The 18,290-nt window shown below is 43.1% G+C and overlaps 1 protein-coding gene across 1 annotated transcript in view; it reads left to right on the top strand.

Moving 5' to 3' along the window:
* Window positions 1–18,290, top strand: part of maml3 (mastermind-like transcriptional coactivator 3) — a 479,071-nt gene that overhangs the window by 278,996 nt on the left and 181,785 nt on the right. The window lies entirely within an intron of this gene.

Raw genomic sequence — 18,290 nt, forward strand, 5'->3', positions numbered from 1 at the left:
GAATGGAGCATTGGCCAGGATAGAACCCCAGGCAATGAACACAGAAGTGGGGCATTCGGCCCATTCTGCCCTGGTGCCAGATCTCTGCCCAAACACTTCAAAACCACTCATAATGCCCTGCTGTCTCCCCATAAACCCATGTCCTCTTCCTCCAAAATGTATCTCCTTCACTTGCTCCCTAATGTTGACAACAGCAAATCAACTGTCTGAGATGCCAGGCAGGGCACTGGCAGAGGTAGCTACACAAAGGTGAAACATGTATGGTTTGGTGTAGGATTGTTGTGTGAACACGATAGGTGGTCTCCTTCTCTCAACATCTTATAAAACAGGAGAAAACTAAGAGAAACACTTCAATGTTAAGAAACATTTAGTCTGGTACATGGATAGGATAGGTTTAGAGGGATATGGGCCAAACACAGGTATGTGGGACTATTGTAGATGGGGCATGTTGGTCAGTGTGGGCAAGTTTCCTGTTTCCATGCTGTATAACTATGACTATGTGACTATAACCACTTTTGTGAATAGAAACATAGAAACATAGAAATTAGATGCAGGAGTAGAGGCCATTCGGCCCTTCGAGCCTGCACCGCCATTCAATATGATCATGGCTGATCATCCAACTCAGTATCCCGTACCTGCCTTCTCTCCATACCCCCTGATCCCCTTAGCCACAAGGGCCACATCTAACTCCCTCTTAAATATAGCCAATGAACTGTGGTCTCAACTACCCTCTGTGGGCAGAGAGTTCCAGAGATTCACCACTCTCTGTGTGAAAAAAGTTCTTCTCATCTCGGTTTTAAAGGATTTCCCCCTTATCCTTAAGCTGTGACCCCTTGTCCTGGACTTCCCCAACATCGGGAACAATCTTCCTGCATCTAGCCTGCCCAACCCCTTAAGAATTTTGTAAGTTTCTATAAGATCCCCTCTCAATCTCCTAAATTCTAGAGAGTATAAACTAAGTCTATCCAGTCTTTCTTCATAAGACAGTCCTGACATCCCAGGAGGAAATGTACTGTTTCAGTTTGTATTCCTTATAACTAGTTGTATTGCTATCCGAGGCTGACAATGAAAAGACCTTGAATTCAACAATTTTTCGGACAATCTTCAGCCAATGTGGACACAGCCATCTTTTTTTATTCACTTATCAATTTGTTTTGTCCTTCAATCAGAAATGCCTGTTCTAAATAAGAAAAAATACTGGAGTGATATTGGCTGAATATCTTCATCAACACATTGGTGACATTCAGAGAGCGGCAATATGTAGCTGACATCCAGCATTACTAGGGCCTGCTCAGGCAATTTAAAACAAAGCGATCCTCTGGAGGAGTAGGACCAATGGGAGTGGTACTACCACAACGTTTAAGAGACATTTAGACAGGCCAAACACAGGCAGGTGGGACTGACGCCAATGGGACATGTAGGCCGGTGTGGCCAATTTGGGCCAAAGGGCCTGTTTCCACGCTGTATGACTCCAGGACTCCATGCAAGTGGACACTGGTCAGTTTTGTATGGCAGCCCAGAATAGTTACACTCTACTGAATGATCCATAATGTTTCTCCATGAGAAGCCTCAGCTTGTTCCTCGATAGTCACGGTGGTAAAACAACAGCGACTAATAGAACAGCATTGTGGAATGGAAGATTGGCACCTGAGGCATGATTCCCAGAGATCTTCAAAGTTGTGTGACCACGTTGCCATTTCATATTTTAATATCTAGCTGGTATCTGTTCCCAAACCCTCTTGCTTAATAATTGTATCATGTGGCATTGTTTGTTTTTAAGCTACAGGGTGCTTTTTCTATGATAAAAGTAATATTTAAAATTTTACGAGGCTTATATATCGGGATTGCCAGAATGTTTGGATGTGGATCATGTGCAGGTAGATTAATTATGTTTAGTTTCAATTGGTTTAAATTGTCCAGCATGGATTTTAGAGGCCGATGGGCCTGTATTATGTTCTGAATAAGAACAGGGGACTTAGCCTTGGTGTTCCAACCAATAATATGACCTCAAATATTGTCTGATTGTTCTCACGTTACTGTTTGTGGGTGCTTGCTGCGTATACATTGGCTGCTGCATTTCCTACATTGTGCAATAACTGCACCATTCATTGGCTATACAGTGCACCATGAGGTCCTGAAAGGTGAGCAATGTGTGCAGTATAAATGAACAATTTGATACCTAATGGTTAATCTGTACTTCAATTCACTTATCATCTTTGATACCCTTAGTAAATAAAATGCTGCACGTCATAGTCTTGGAATTCACAACAAGCACAGCGTTCAGTGTTTTCTAGGGAGTTTGCTCCACATTCCCAATCCAAATGTATGGGGAAAGTGCTTTGTAATTCAACTCCTTTCAAGATATCTTTTAAGCGCTTTGCCATCAGCGATGCCTCACTAAATTCTTCAGTACCCAATAATAATCCTCCACAAAGGATTGCGGTCCGTTAGTCAGGTATGACCTGCCTTTTATAAACTCACATTGATCTCAGGGAGGAACTGCAGATGCTGGTTTAAACCAAAGATAGACACAAAATCCTGGAGTAACTCAGCGGGACAGGCAGCATGGAAGGAATGGGTGACGTTGTGGGTCTGAAGAAGGGTCTCGTCCTGAAACGTCACCCATTCCCGCTGAGTTACTCCAGCATTTTGTGTCTGGTCTCAGCTGATGCAGCTGTTGATCAGTAGATTCTCAATCAGGTTCTCAATCACTTTGATTCTGATTACAGGTTGCAGTAATAAGCCTGTAACTGAGGCTAAAGAAACAGCTCTGCCTCACAGTGGACAGTAATCCAATCACAAGATCCACAGTCTTGACATAATTTACTTAACGGCTTCTCAATGCTTTAAGGCAGCTGCCATTGTGGTGTTTTATGCCTCATTAAATTTGTTTAGCAAAATAATGGTGGCACTCTCCCATTTGTTGCTGTGTTCATGTACAGAAAGTCTTTCCACATTATCACATCAACATATTTGGAACATTTGAGGTTATTTTATTTTTTCCCTTTATCTTGTCCAAATATCTTTAAGCATCTTCCCCCATGTATTTTATGCGCTGGCCACAGAAGCAGATCCACAAACCCACATTACAATCACTCCACACTCTTAAATCGCCATCTATACACAATAAATAGATCGATTGGTGGTGCGTGCTGACTGGTTAGCATGCAACAAAAAGCTTTTCACTGTAGCTCGGTACATGTAAACTAAGCGGAACTGAACTGTTTTATTCTGGCTAGAATGATTTGCTTTATTTTTCCCATCCTCGTGTTACCACATCTAATTTCCAACGTGCTCATTGCCATCTTTTTGTCCCCCCCCTCTTTGGACCCCAGCATGCGACTTTATCCCCCAGCAGCCTGTCTGTTTGTACCACAGCTTCCCTTTCTCTACAACTACTCCTATAGAATGTGTAAGGACCCACATTGATCTCAGCTGGAATGTTGTGGGAAGGAACTGCAGATGCTGTTTTACACCAAAGATAGACACAAAATGCTGGAGTAACTCAGCGGGTCAGGCAGCATCTCTGGAGAGAAGGAATAAGCGATGTTTCACGTCACCTATTCGAATCGCCACCTATTCCTGACTCATTGAGTTACTCCAGCATTTTGTGTCATGTTCTTTTGCTGTCCACTCTTTTAGCATGATAACGGCAGAATTTCCAATTTTGTTCCCCAGGCTCCTGTGGAATTGTCTAACTAGCTGTTTTTACCCCATTCTCCATAGGAGTGGAGGCATTGGCAGGTCACAAGTTAATTCAAGGGGATGGTGTTGTATGAGGAGAAAGATTTGAACTCCACCCTTCATTGCCTTTTACCTGGTTAGGTCATGCATCAGATGCTTTTGAAAGGCTCTGAGCTAAATTTAAGAGCACTGCGTCATAATGATTTGCAATACGTTACTGCATTTGTAACGCAACTGAGGGGGAACTAAAAATGCCTGAAATCCTGAGGTTTCACTTAACTGTTACATTGCACTGAATTGTCTAATTAAAGTAATGTATTATCACTGCACGGTAATATATTGCAATGCATTCCCTTTCCTGCTGTAGTGTTCAGCCCATGGAATCTGCGATTTCTGATTTAGATTTGATTTGCTTTGGCAATGCAATGTGAAGCCTTTAGTCATTTATTGGTCACATGACCAGCATGAATCAGTTTTACAAGCATTCTGAGGTTAGATGTGCATTGGATCAAGGTTCAGCTTTGCATTGGAAAAATAACCTCCCCGACTCTCCTACTCTGCGATGCCTCGTACGTTGCAACTGGTATAATTTTCACATCAGTTTGGTCAGACACTCGTGATATAAGCATGTTACTCATCCCCACTCCTGGTTATGCGAGCTGTGTTGAAACTGATCACACATGTCCAGACTTGTGGATCTGATACCATGGCTCTTTGCATCGAGGTTTGGGTCGAGACTGGCGAAGGGAGCATTTTTTAAGGCAGCGCACTTCAGCATTGCTAAGTCTTTGGCTGTACTATTGGCCCAGCAACATGCAGAGCATCACAAGACCTCACGCTAGATTTCACATTGACATGTAAATAAGGGCGGATGATGCACTCGGCGAGTTTGCTGCAGAGTCTAACGAGCACTAATAATAATGTCAGGAAGGGGAATCAATCAAACTGACATGGAATGCAATGGATAGCAACTGGATATTGAAGTAAGGTGATGCACAGGCTTCATATGTATTCCAGAACAGAGCTTTACAATTCACACCATTTACTTCATCTCTTTCACTGTCGATTTCTGACTTTTTCTTCAATTTGGCCCCCTGAAACAAAATCGAATGACAGTTTTAAAGGCGTATAGGTTTTTATGACTGGATGGTTTAATTTCTGTATTCTGTGGCTGTCTCTCCCGGAAGGGAGAAAAAAAAGCAATTTCACTTTCATTTCTGATGAATTTCGGCAAACTTTTTCCTAACAGCACATTTCAATGTATTTTTATGAGTAGGGGCTGGGGTGGGAAGAAGCAAGTGATTGTTACCACTACACTGAGCATGCAAAGGCTCTTGCAAATGAATAGGTCCCCTCCCTTCCCTTTACCCAGGCAATCGGGAAATAAAGTCCACAGTTTCACAGCCATATTAATAGGCTCCTAATGTAATAGTTGGCACCTCACAAGTGTGATAGATGCTGCAGCTTAAAACATTGACTGCAGCAGCTACCTATCAGCTCAATAGTTCATATGTTCAGACATTAGTGCAGAAATATCAATTCAAAATATAGTTTCCAAGAACCAGCAACTTGTTGGTTCCACGGGTTTTAGGGTGAGGAGAATGGAGGTCAAGGTTGCCATGTGTGGATATGAGGTGAGATCAAGTTCAGGCCAGGTTGTGTGTAGGAAGGAACTACAGATGCTAGCTTACACTGAAGATAGACACTAAATGCTGGAGGAACTCAGCGGGACGGGCAGCATTGCTGGAGAGAAGGAATGGGTGACGTTTCGGGTTGAGACCCTTCTTCAGACACAGAGATAGAATGTAGTCGGAGACAGTAAGACTGGTGGGAGAATTGAGAAGGGGGAGGGGGATGGAGAGAGAGGGAAAGCAAGGGCTACTTGAAGTTAGAGAAGACTGAGAGTCAGGGGAAAGGGAAACACAGAGATAAGGAATTGTAAGGTGTGAAAATGAGACCATAAGGGATGAGAATCATGGAGAATGTAGAATTGTTAGCTAGGAGAAGGCAACAATGAAACATACAGAGGTAAATGTTAATCATGAGGACAGTCAGACTGGTGAGAGAACTACGAAGGGGGAAGGATGAAGTTACTTGAAGTTAGAGAAGTCAATATTCATACTCCTGGGGTGTAAAACGCCCAAGCGAAATATGAGGTGCTGTTCCTCCAATTTACGCTGGGCCTCACTCTTGACAGTGGAGGAGGCCCAGGACAGAAATGTCAGTGTGGGAATGGGAGGGGGAGTTAAAGTGTTAGCAACCGGGAGATCAGGTAGGTTTAAGGGCCTGTACCATTTTCACAACCTCTGCCGAATTTGCCCTTGACTCGTACTCGCAGCATGGTCGTCACGAGTTTGTAGGTAGGTCGTAGGTAGGTCGTAGTAGGCCGTGATGTTAGTAATAGGTACTCATGGCATCAAGTAGGTCGGGGCGATTTTCAACATGATGAAAAATGTCCACGAGTAAAAAAGGTTGTGAATTAGGTGGTGAAAGTGGGACAGGCCCTTTAGGCAGCTTGAGCGGTGGAGTCTGAGCTTGGTCTCGCCGATATATAGGAGTCCACATGTGGCACAGCGAATGCAGGAGATGAGTAGATGATGTCCCGCTGAGTTACTCCAGCATTTTGTGTCTACCTGCAGAGGAGTGTATGATGATGCTTATGGTACAAACTTATGGTACAAAATGGTGATTTAAGCAGAGCAGGAAGGAATGCACACCCTCAACAGGAAAGAGAAAATAAAGTGAAAAAATCATCAAGAAACCAGGACAGAAAGAAAATAAACTAGCTGGCGGGTTGAGAATGGTGATGCAAATGTGCTCAATGTGTATTTCTGGATATTACTCTAACTTGGATGTCAAACATGTACCATCCATCCATCTTTCACTATCCATCTGCAAGGAACGCCTTCTAACTGCAGGCTTTGATTTCTCCAATGTTGACACCTATGGATGTGGGGCAAGACAGATGGAGTGCAGGTTTTCTTGCACTTATTAGTAAGATAAGGTAAAACATGCTCATTAAAAACTGAGCACACATCTGTTTACTTTCTGCTTTACTAAAGCTGAGGAAATAAAAGCCGTGAAGAGATTCCACAAGTGATTATTAACATCTGAAAATTGAGAACACTAACTGGATCATTGGGAGGGTGAGACTTGCCATGGTTGGCATCTGTCCAACACAAGAACATTCATTGTCAAGGGCCAATATAGGTTAGATTTATGTCCAGAATCAATTCTGACACACGGCTAGTTTTTTTTTGACTTTGTAACATATATGTTTTTGTGTTTAAGTTGGTGACTTATATTAACTGAACCACCGTAACATTTAGTTTAGCTTAGATGAGAGATATAATGTAGAAACAGGGTCTTTGGCCCACCGACCAGCGATCCCCGTACACTAACACTATCCTACACATCAGGGACAATTTACAGTTTTTACCTGTATGTCTTTGGAATGTGGGAAGAAACCAGAGCACCTGGAGAAAGCCCATGTGGTCATGGGGAGATGGTACAGACTCCGTACAGATAGCACCCGTAGTCAGGATCAAACCCGGGTCTCAGGCGCTGTTAGGCAGCAACTCTACCGCTGCACCACCGTGCCGCCCCTTGTAACCTTTTCTGAGTGGCACAAGGATGCTGGAATGTTGAAAGTGTTGGAGTAACTCAGCTGTGGTCAGGCAGCCCCTCTGGAGTATACGGAGAGGCAATGATTTGGGTCAGGACCCTTCTTCAGACTGATTGTAGTCAAATACAAGCTGGAAGAGAGGTGGGGGATGGCGGGAAAAAGCCTGCCAAGTGATAGGTGGATACTGGTGAGAGGGGTTCGATTGGCAGATGGATGGTTGGTTGATGGTTAAAAATGCAAAGCAGATGAAGGTGTGGCAGATAAGGATTGTAAAGCCCGAGGGAGGGGTTTGGTGGAACCCTACCTGAGATCTGCACACCTTAAAAAACTAAGAGGACAGGTAGAAAATCAGAAGTACTGCTAACTCTCTGAGCACCTACATACCTGGACCCTCTGATCCACTCTGAATACTGACCTCATCTCCTCTTTGCTTCATTTGGATATATAGAACAAGATTTATATTGTCCCTGTAACATAGAAACATAGAAATTAGGCGCAGGAGTAGGCCATTCGGCCCTTCGAGCCTGCACCGCCATTCAATATGATCATGGCTGATCATCCAACTCAGTATCCCGTACCTGCCTTCTCTCCATACCCTCTGATCCCCTTAGCATCCACTATTTCTGGAGCTACTTCCTTAAGTACTCTAGGATGCAGCCTATCTGGCCCTGGGGATTTATCGGCCTTTAATCCATTCAATTTACCCAACACCACTTCCCGGCTAACCTGGATTTCACTCAATTCCTCCAACTCCTTTGACCCGCGGTTCCCTGCTATTTCCGGCAGATTATTTATGTCTTCCTTAGTGAAGACGGAACCAAAGTAGTTATTCAATTGGTCCGCCATATCCTTGTTCCCCATGATCAACTCACCTGTTTCTGACTGCAAGCGACCTACATTTGTTTTAACTAATCTCTTTCTTTTCACATATCTATACCTCACTGTACTTGAGCATATGAGAATATGCTTGAGCACCAGAATATTCCTGTGCTGTACCATTCTGTGGTCTATATCCAGGTGGAGCTATGGGTAGTGTCTGCATGTTCCATCATAATCATGAATAGGCAGGCCTGTGTTCCATTGTCCAATATTCATAATGCTCTGATGGTCTATCGCCACCAGCTTAATGTTGCAGGATTTAATTGTGGACAAAACAGTCTGGGCTTTTCTCGGTTATGTCCTAGCCTTCACTTTTCCCATTTCATCTTTCCTTTTGTTGCATTTTCTCCTTTGTCCATTCCTAGGTAGCCGGGACAAATAAACACCAGACCTGATCTTGTTGTCTCGAGTGAGTCTTGGAGGGTGAGAGAAAGTGAGGGAAAGAAAATGAGGGAAGGCACAGATTGACTGCTCACTGCAAACACCAGTAGCAGGGGATCAAGTGAAAAGGAATAGTGGTGTTGCAGAACAAAATTGATGCATTTGTGAAGACGGGGCATTGAAGGGTTAAAGTCTTTGCCCAGACCTTTCCATTGGGGAACTAGGTTTTTGTTATCTGATTGAGATTGTTACCTTTTATACTCTTTTATTGGTGGCTTTTGCTAACTTTTATAGATGGTGTCATGTGACATGTTACATGTTGCAGTCTTTCCTGGAATCTCTAAACTCAAGTAGAGTTTTTACTGATCTTTTCATTTTTAAATGCTTTGGTAAGGCCATTTCATTGCAACATTGGGGGTGTTTCTGCGTGCTTGTATTCTCCCTGCCAGCTTTACCTTCGACTTTCTTTCTTCCAGCACTTTATTGTGCCATGAGGTGCCAGTGGTCCCTGGGGTTGAGTTTCGGCGGGTCACATTACTGTCTAGTTGGAAGACCTTCATGGGTGATGTTGGGCAGTGAATGTCATTTGGCTGATCAACTATAATGGCAGATGGACAGAGCGTGTTACACAGAAGCTCAATCGTGCTGTCAATCAGTATCCACGTGTGTGGGCCATACATCATTGTGCGTTGTTCAGGAGCCCTGGCTGATTTTTCCGTACATTGCCGACACACACACAGGCAAGTTATGGCATTTTGCCACCATCACCCTCGTTCAGCTCTGCTAACCCAGCATAGATCAGGGATCAAGCTAGGAACCTTTTGTTGTTACAGCTTAGCACAGAATCCCCCGATCTGCTTCTTTTAAAAAATTCTTCTTTCCCTTACAACATTGTAGCATCCTAGACATGATTTTAGCACTAAGTACACCCAGCACCCAGCACCCAGCACCCAGCACCCAGCACCCATACACACACTTTGTACACATATATCCACACATCCAAATGATGCTGGGAAACCTTAACTCAAACCCTGACCATAGGTGCAGTTTCTCAATTTACAGCATTTTCTGAGTGAATGAATTGAATCAGTTCATCTTGTGTCCCATAGGATATTCTGCTGCTGCAGTCAAAATTGCCAGCCACAAGGCAAGAAAGCTCAAAATGTGTATAACGGCAAAAAAAATAATGCCGTCAATCAAATGCTATAATCTCATTGGCATAATATTACTACCTGGCTGGGTTAGCCTCAAACTGAAGCAGTTTGGCGGTTGAAATGTTTAATCAGCATTGCAGCAGCCGTTCTTTTGAGGACTGGGAAGCTATGCAAGCATATGTCCCTCAATAAACCCATTAAAAATATCATAACCACATTTTGTTCTCTGCAAAAGGAGAGATACGAATTTCATCTTAAAAGCAGATAGCAAGGAGCCGTGATGTTTGCATAAGTGGTTGCCTCGCACGGGAGCGGTGAGGTAACGTTAATGCTGCTTTGTATTGGTGAAGAAAAATACAAGATTTACTGTTGCACCACAGTCATTGTAAAACCAGGATCCCGAATCAAATATAGACATACATGTCAGAAAGGCTAACATTCACCCTTTATAGGCATCTGGTGGGGAAGGGAGGTGGATGGGGAGGAAGAAAAGATAAATCCGAACAGATTGTTTTAAAACCTGTCATTCTTTTCACCGCTCGTGAAACATTTGCACCTTCCTCTAAAACGATATCGTTCATTACAATCCTGCAAAAGCTAGGGGTTAATAAGCCATATTATGTGTCTCTTTTGTAATTATTTGAGGGGGTGATAAAGTAATTCTAGTAAAAATGATCCGTTCAGAGACTATTTACAATGGGGCTGGTCAGTGCACTGACCATGACAATTACATTCCCAAATTGTATCAAGGGCTGTGAGACTGGGATGGAGCACCTTGCACGGGCTCAGCTGGAGAGAGAATTTACAAGCGTGTCAATCCTCCATGCTGCTTCCAGCTTTACAGACAGTGCGGTGTGCTCGACAGCAGTCAGTTAAGCTCACTGTGCATTGAGATGGGAAGTTAATGTGGATTGATTTGACCCAAGTGAACCTCAGAATGCTCAGTATTCTTGTATTAGCACCCCCAGTGAGCCAGCATTTATACACACGTGCCCTGTAGCACTCAATCATGCAGGTATGTTGAGGGCGACATATACTGAGCAGCATATAGAGTTTGGCTCAGTCGCTTACTCTGGGAGGCAAAGCAAAGGAAATGCTGATTAAATCTGAACCAGACAGCCTTAGCATTGTACACAGTAATTACTGTGCTGCCTTTCCTTGTGGTGTAACATGATTTAAGTTTGCGTCGATTCTGATCAGATCCTATCCCTGTAAGGAGAGATTCACAACAATGAGCAGATCCCTAGTTACTTCTGGCTGGTGCAGGGAATAGGGGACAATTGACAGCAAAGTTCAGTATATATTGGAGAACTAATTGTGCATTCCTCCTGACCTTTGTAGAGGAGTTGCATCATTTATGCAGCCTCAAAAATATTGCTAACTGTATTTTCATTCTTATAGCACCATATTATGCCAAAATATTGCAAGAGTTATCCAGCTCTGTGGACAATTAGTGAGATCACCTGCTGAATCTTTTCTCCTTGAAGTTATTTTTCTCATACTCTCTATTTATATTTCCCAGATCTGCCTGCAGTATATCTCGGTGCTAAATGGACTCATTCTTATCTGTCTCTGATTTCCCTTCTCTTTCTGAATCTTGCATCCAATCAGATCAGATTGCTGTTTCACGCACATATTAAAACTAGAGGGTACACAAAATTGCTGGAGAAACTCAGCGGGTGCAGCAGCATCTATGGAGCGAAGGAAACAGGCGACGTTTCGGGCCGATAGGAGGTGGGGGGGAGAATGAAGGAAAAAGGGAGGAGGAGGAGCCCGAGGGCGGGGGGGATGGGAGGAGACAGCTAGAGGGTTGAGGAAGGGGAGGAGACAGCAAGGGCTAGCAAAATTGAGAGAATTCAACGTTCATGCCATCGGGATGCAAGCAACCCAGGCGGAATATGAGGTGCTGTTCCTCCAATTTCCTGTGTTGCTCACTCTGGCCATGGAGGAGACCCAGGACAGAGAGGTCGGATTGGGAATGGGAGGGGGAGTTGAAGTGCTGAGCCAATGGGAGGTCAGGTTGGTTATTGCGGACTGAGCGGAGGTGTTCGGCGAAACGATCGCCCAACCTCCGCTTGGTCTTAAAACTAGAGGGAATCTTTGATTTGGGGAGAGTATTGGAAAGTGGGAGAGAGTGGGGGGACATTCACAATAAGCAATCTACACTGATTAACATTGTGAATGAGCAGAGCCATCAGTACACATGACCCACTGAAGTGGGGCCAGGAATCAAGCAGAGGGCATCTCAATCCACCCATGTTGGCCGGCATCTTCAGGGTTTAGGTTTATTATTGTCACATGCACTGAGGCTTAGTGAAAAGCTTGCTTTGCCTGCTATCCAAACAGCACAGATACACCATACAGCCAGTTCAAACTCAAGTACAAAAGATAGAGCAAAGGGGAAGATACGTGCAGAGTATTTCTCAGCATTGTAAACCACTCCTTACACAAAGTCAAATGGCCTCAATAGGGTAGAGATGAATCAAACAGTGCCCTAACTTTTGGAAGGGCCGTTCAGAAGCCAGAAGCTGTTCCTGATTCTGACGGTGAGTGCTATCAAACCTTTGTGCATTAAGCCTGACAGAAGAAGGAATGACTGAGGCGGGACAACTCTTTGATTATGTTGGCTGCTTTTCTGAGGCAGCGTGAAATGTAGATGGAGTGCGGTCTGTGTCATGGGCTGGGCTCCATCTACAACTATGCAGTTTCTTGTGGCCATGGGCAGAGCTGTTCCGAAACCAAGTTGTGGTGCAACTCGACAGTGTGCTTTCTTAGTACACTGGTAGAAGTTTGCAAGAGTCACTGGAGACATGCTGAATTTCCTCAGTCTCCTCAGCAAGTAGAGGCATTGGTGTGACTTCTTAGCCATTGCAGCAGGAGTGAAGGAGAGCAGTGACGTACTGGCAGAGAAGATTGGCTCCTGACCTGTGTAAACACTGTTCAGCTGGGATCATGGAAACTGTAAAAAGCAGAAAGATTCAACATGAAAATGGCATTGGAGTTCCAACTGACTGAAGAAGGATCCCAACCCAAAACGTTGCCTTCTCATTCCCTCCCCAGATGATGCCTGACCTACTGAATTCCTCCAGCACTTTGTTTTTGCTCAGGAACACCACATCTGCAGTTCCTTGTCTCCCATCTGACCGTGATTTGCACATCTGGCGAAGGCAAACCAACGATTTTGGTGGGAGCTGTATCTGTTCAAGTTGAGGTTTGCTCCTATATTGGAAACAATGTAAAAAAAGTATTTTGTAGTTACGTGAAATTGCAGAATTCAATGTTCGTATTGTTAGCTTGGAAGCTACCCAAGCGGGAGATGAGGCGCTGGTTCTCCAGTTTGTGTGTGACCTCACTCTGGTTGCCAAATCTACACAGTCTCGCCGATATTCAGGAGGCCACATCAGATTTAGTAGATGATGAACCTCTGTCTTACCTGGGTCATGTTCACAAGTTATAGGAGTACAATTAGGCCATTGAGTCTACTCCGCCATTCAATCATGGCTGATCTCTGCCACCTAATCCCATTTTCCTGCCTTCTCCCCATTACCCTCGACACCCGATCTAATGAAGAATTTGTCTATCTCTGCCTTAAAATATATACACTGATGGCCTCCACAGCCCTCTGTGGCAACAAGTTCCACAGATTAGCTACCGTCTGACTAAAGAAGTTCCTCCTCACCTCCTTTCTAAAAGTGCGCCCTTTAATTCTGAGGCTGTGATCTCTGGTCCTAGACTCTCTCCCTGGATGTAGGTTGCCAATCACAAGTTGCCTTATCTATGAGCCCTTGGGATTCTGGATCTCAAGGTTCACTCACTCCAAAACCTTAAGCTTATAACTAGACTACAACAATGTCAGACTCCAATTGAAGAAGTATGTCGGTTTCATGGCCAATCTATATCACAAAATGGGTACTGTGTTTATTTATTGTTTTGTGTGGGACTTCACTCTACCCACTTGTCAAAAATACTTCAGTGACTGGAAGCACTTTGGGACTTGAGGTTATGAAAGATGCTGCAATAGATATAAATACAAGATTCCATCGTAAGCTCTAATGCACTTAATATTCTACAGTATCGGAACAACCTACTTACTTTAGTTTAGTTTTTCAATTTGTTAAAATATATCTGTAAAGTGGAGTCATGAACACATTGTGTCTTTACTACTTTTATTGATATCACATAACCGTTGGTGCCCTAGCTGTACGTGGTCTGTCACCGGAGCTAGAGAGGGATCAATGGGTGGGGAGGTTGCAATTATGGGGAGTGGTTAGTAGTGGTGAGGTCACTATATTAAAGGTACATGCACATGGCATCTACAATATCTTTCATGGATTCTGTGCCACTTGAACAATAAAAGGATGGGCATCTGAGACTAATTGTTACCATGCATCTGCAAGATAGTAGGTGAATGGTGCAATAGTAAGATGCTCCCATCAACACTTGGCCAATGGGCGTAATTTGAGATTATTGCCCACCACCCGTGGATTGACATGAACACTGGAAAATTATCTCAAAATTTAAACTAAATAGTCATAGAAATTGTTCAGTGTCAGACGGCAGTCCCTTTATGATACTTTTATTAATGGCACTAGAATGTAAAACCTAGCTGACAGTTCTTTTTGTTTAAGAAGGAACTGCAGATGCTGGAAAAATCGAAGGTAGATAAATATGCTGGAGAAACTCAGCGGGTGAGGCAGCATCGATGGAGCGAAGGACTAGGTCCTCCTTCTTCAGACTTTTATCTACATTTGGCAGTTCTTTTTGGGGACTTGCTGTATAGAATATAGATGTGTGGGAAAGATGTACATATGCTGGTTTAAACTGAAGGAAGACACAAAAAGCCATTCTCCAGAGATGCTGCCTGTCCCGCTGAGTTGCTCCAGCTTTTTGTGTGTAGAATAGGGACTCAGGCCACGGTTATTGGTAAAGGAAGATGATGATATGATTCATACAATTTTATTCATAATTTACACACTCAGTAGCAAAGTTTAAATTCGGACTTCTAACTCATGTGGGACTCTCTTGGGGCATGGCTGGTAACCAGATTGAAAATTAAAACTCTGAATATGGTTTATGTGCAAGTGAAGTATTTTGCGACTGACTCATTCAGGTCTCTGAAGAAGCCCTTCAGCAAACTCCAAGATGGAAGTTTTATTTCATCAAACTAATTAAAAGAATAGATAGAATTCATTAAGACTGCTAAGGCCGAGCCAAGGCTCTTTCTAACGTGTGACACCATTTAAATTATGATATTTATTGCAAATAATAGTTTTCAAATATTTAGAAAGTCAAGCTCATTTGGTGCAATCTATCTGTTGTGAAATTGCGTTTTATCTTTAGTTTGACATTGATGCAAGTGATTTATTCCTTTAAAGCAAATTATAATTGAACCTTTACAGTGTATCATGTACATAAAAATTACATTACATGTTTAATAAAAACGTTGCAATTAAATTATTTCACTCTTATAATGACATTTTTCTAAAATTCCTTAGTCATTATCTATGGCAAGGATGGCAGGTTAACTATATTATCAGCTTGATTTTGCAATTACTTATTCCTGGTGTGAAGTCTCGGGCCGATGGAAGTACACTTTGGAGAATATGTGATTTTGTTTAAAGTGTTTCTGGAGGATGAGCTTCTACGCTGGGAGAAGCAATAATCACTTTTGTTCGGCCAGCGCTGCTTTATTTATACCAAGTGTGTTTCATGGGAAATGATTGGCCTGGAAGTTGGATTGTAGGGCACCTCTCTCTAGTACTTGGTCATTTGTAAATCACATCTGCAGTACTGTACACTATGTAGCAAAGCAAATAGTGCAATATTCTGCATACACAGCGCATGCTGGAAATATGCAGAGTAAGCATCTGGTAATGGCTATGCTTGTGCAGAGCTCATTCAAAGCCCAGCTTGACTTATTGGCCCAGGTATATGCACCTGAAGCACTGTGCGTACCCTGTACAGGAATCCAAACTATGAAAACCCACCCACCACCTTACAACATTATTCTATTTGAATGGATCCTTATCAGTGATAGACATAAAGTGCAGGAGTAAATCCAGCAGGTCAGGCAGCATCTGTGGAGAAAAGGAATAGGTGGTCCTTCTCCAGACTCAGCAGGTATTTTGTGGAATTTAGGATATGATGGTGCACAATTTGTGTCCAACTTACTCTAACAAACAGCAGGTAATATTGATCAAATATTATTTTTACTGATGTTGACTAAAGAGTAAATATTGGCCAGGGGGCTATGGGCAAATTTCATACTCCCTGCTCTTCTTCAGAAATATTGTCATAGAACCTTGAATGTCATCCTCAGCTAGCAGACGTGTCCTTGCTTCAGCCCAAGTCAAGGGGAACATAAAAGGTTAGATTGCAAGTATCTTGCATGAGACTCCGGCCAATACTTATCCTTCAACCAATAGCATCAAGGGCAGGTTGTTATGTTGGTGATGTTTTCTAGCATAGAAACATAGAAAATAGGCGCAGGAGTAGGCCATTCGACCCCTCTAGCCAGCACTGTCATTCAATATGATCATGGCTGATCATCCAAAATAAGTACCGCATTCCTGCTTTCCCCCCATATCCCTTGATTCCGTTAGCCCTAAGATCTATATCTAATTCTCTCTTGAATACATCCAGCAAATTTGCCTCCACTGCCTTCTGTGGCGGAATTCCACAGATTCACAATTCTCGGGGTAGAACGCTTTTCCTCATCTCAGTCCTAAATGAAGACCCATTATTCTTAAACGCATGGTGTACCAATTATCCAGCGTGTTTCTCCCTTCAACACAATGGCTCTTCTTCAAAAGTACATCATTTGCTGAAAAGAAAGCATTTTCTTTCAACCAACATTATGTGCTCCTATAATCTGTGCTCGGTTCTTGTACAAACTCAATTCATAAATGTAGTCATCTTTTTGACTGTGGCCGGGCTGTGATTTGGATGCTTACTGCATGCTGCGTCTGGTGGTCTTTCATGGGTATCAGGCCATGTCTCAACCACCACTCAAACACCAATGGCACGCTCTGATAATGTTCTCTGTAGCATGAGGGGAGTTTCTACCTGGGTTAAAATGTTGGTAACGTTCCATTTTATTTTCCTTTGCCATCACCATAGTTCATTATTGAACGTGGAAATGAATTTCCTTATCTTTTTGGGCTAATCCACCCTAATTTACAGGATAAAAATCTATCTATATGTTAATGATGTGGTATGTCAGTTTGTATGCATTTAGATTACACATTTTAAGCATGCAGTGAAGTGATTGGTAGCATTCTCAGTGGTGGGCTGTACCAGGTTTGATGTTATCAAAGGGGGGCAACTATAAACACTCACCTATTGCTTTGACAAACAATCTTTGGCCATTTAACTTCTGAATTGACGTTTATCCTTTGCATGCCTCAGAGAGCAGGAAGTGCCCAGTCCATGTTCTCCAGGGATGCTGCCTGATCTACTGAGTTACTCCAGCATTTGGTATATTTTTGTGTATTAACCAGAACCTGCATACATTTCCTTGTTTCCAGAAGAACAAGTGCCAACTTGGAACAAGGTTGTGTCCAATGGGTGAGTGGAGAGAGGGAGGTATGGATGAGGCTCGTGTGAATTGGGTGGACAATGAGGGTGGGTTCTGTAGGAGAGGCAGGTCAGGGTATCAATGACATGGTTTTTGACATGGTCTGAAGAAGGGTTTCGGCCCGAAACGTTGCCTATTTCCTTCGCTCCATAGATGCTGCTGCACCCGCTGAGTTTCTCCAGCATTTTTGTGTATCTCTGACATGGTGTTGATCTTAATAATTGGCATGGAGCCTTGAGGAGGGCGTGAGAAGATCAGGGCAGGAGTTTTGGTTAGGTTGGCCATCAATGGATGAACAGGAGGTTTTGCTTTTTCTAAAAGTGCTAGAATGCTTTGAGATGTTTTTGAATCACACGGAGACTTTCTTTAAAAGGTTTGAGTTGGCAGCGTAGGCTATGTTTAGTCTAAGCACGAGATGCTGGAGAAAGCTCTTATATTGCTTGGGACCTCACCCTGGAAATGCTCTTTGTGGTTAATCCATGATCCCTTGAGGAAGTTTACTCGGAATATATTTATTTTTATTTATCACCATCATTGTGCAACACACAAGACTGCACAGTGCAACACTCAGATTGAAACTTCATTCCCACGATCAGGACTGTAATATCCAGGTCTTCATCCCACCTGCTCAGGATCTTTTTCAACCTCATTCGTGAAAAGTACCAGAGTCAGTCCCAACTGTTTGGGATCTTGCATTATTTGCAGCTCCACCAAGATGTTGCCTAGAAACTAGATTGCCCATTGAGTAATTGTGTAGTGGTACTAGTCTCAGTCCTGCCTGATCCAGTATAAAAATAATCCAAACTGAATCATGTTAGCAATCAATTCTGTGTGAAATTCTTGGTGACGACGCATGTCAGTTCACCTGAGTTTAGTTTAGTTTACATGGACTCAGGCCCTTCAGCCTACCGAGTCTACGCCGACCAGCGATCGTTGTACATTAGCACTATCCTGCACATACTTGGGACAATTTACAATCTTTACCGAAGCC

This window comes from Leucoraja erinacea, chromosome 1 (assembly GCF_028641065.1).
Source record: "Leucoraja erinacea ecotype New England chromosome 1, Leri_hhj_1, whole genome shotgun sequence".
NCBI lineage: Eukaryota > Metazoa > Chordata > Chondrichthyes > Rajiformes > Rajidae > Leucoraja > Leucoraja erinaceus.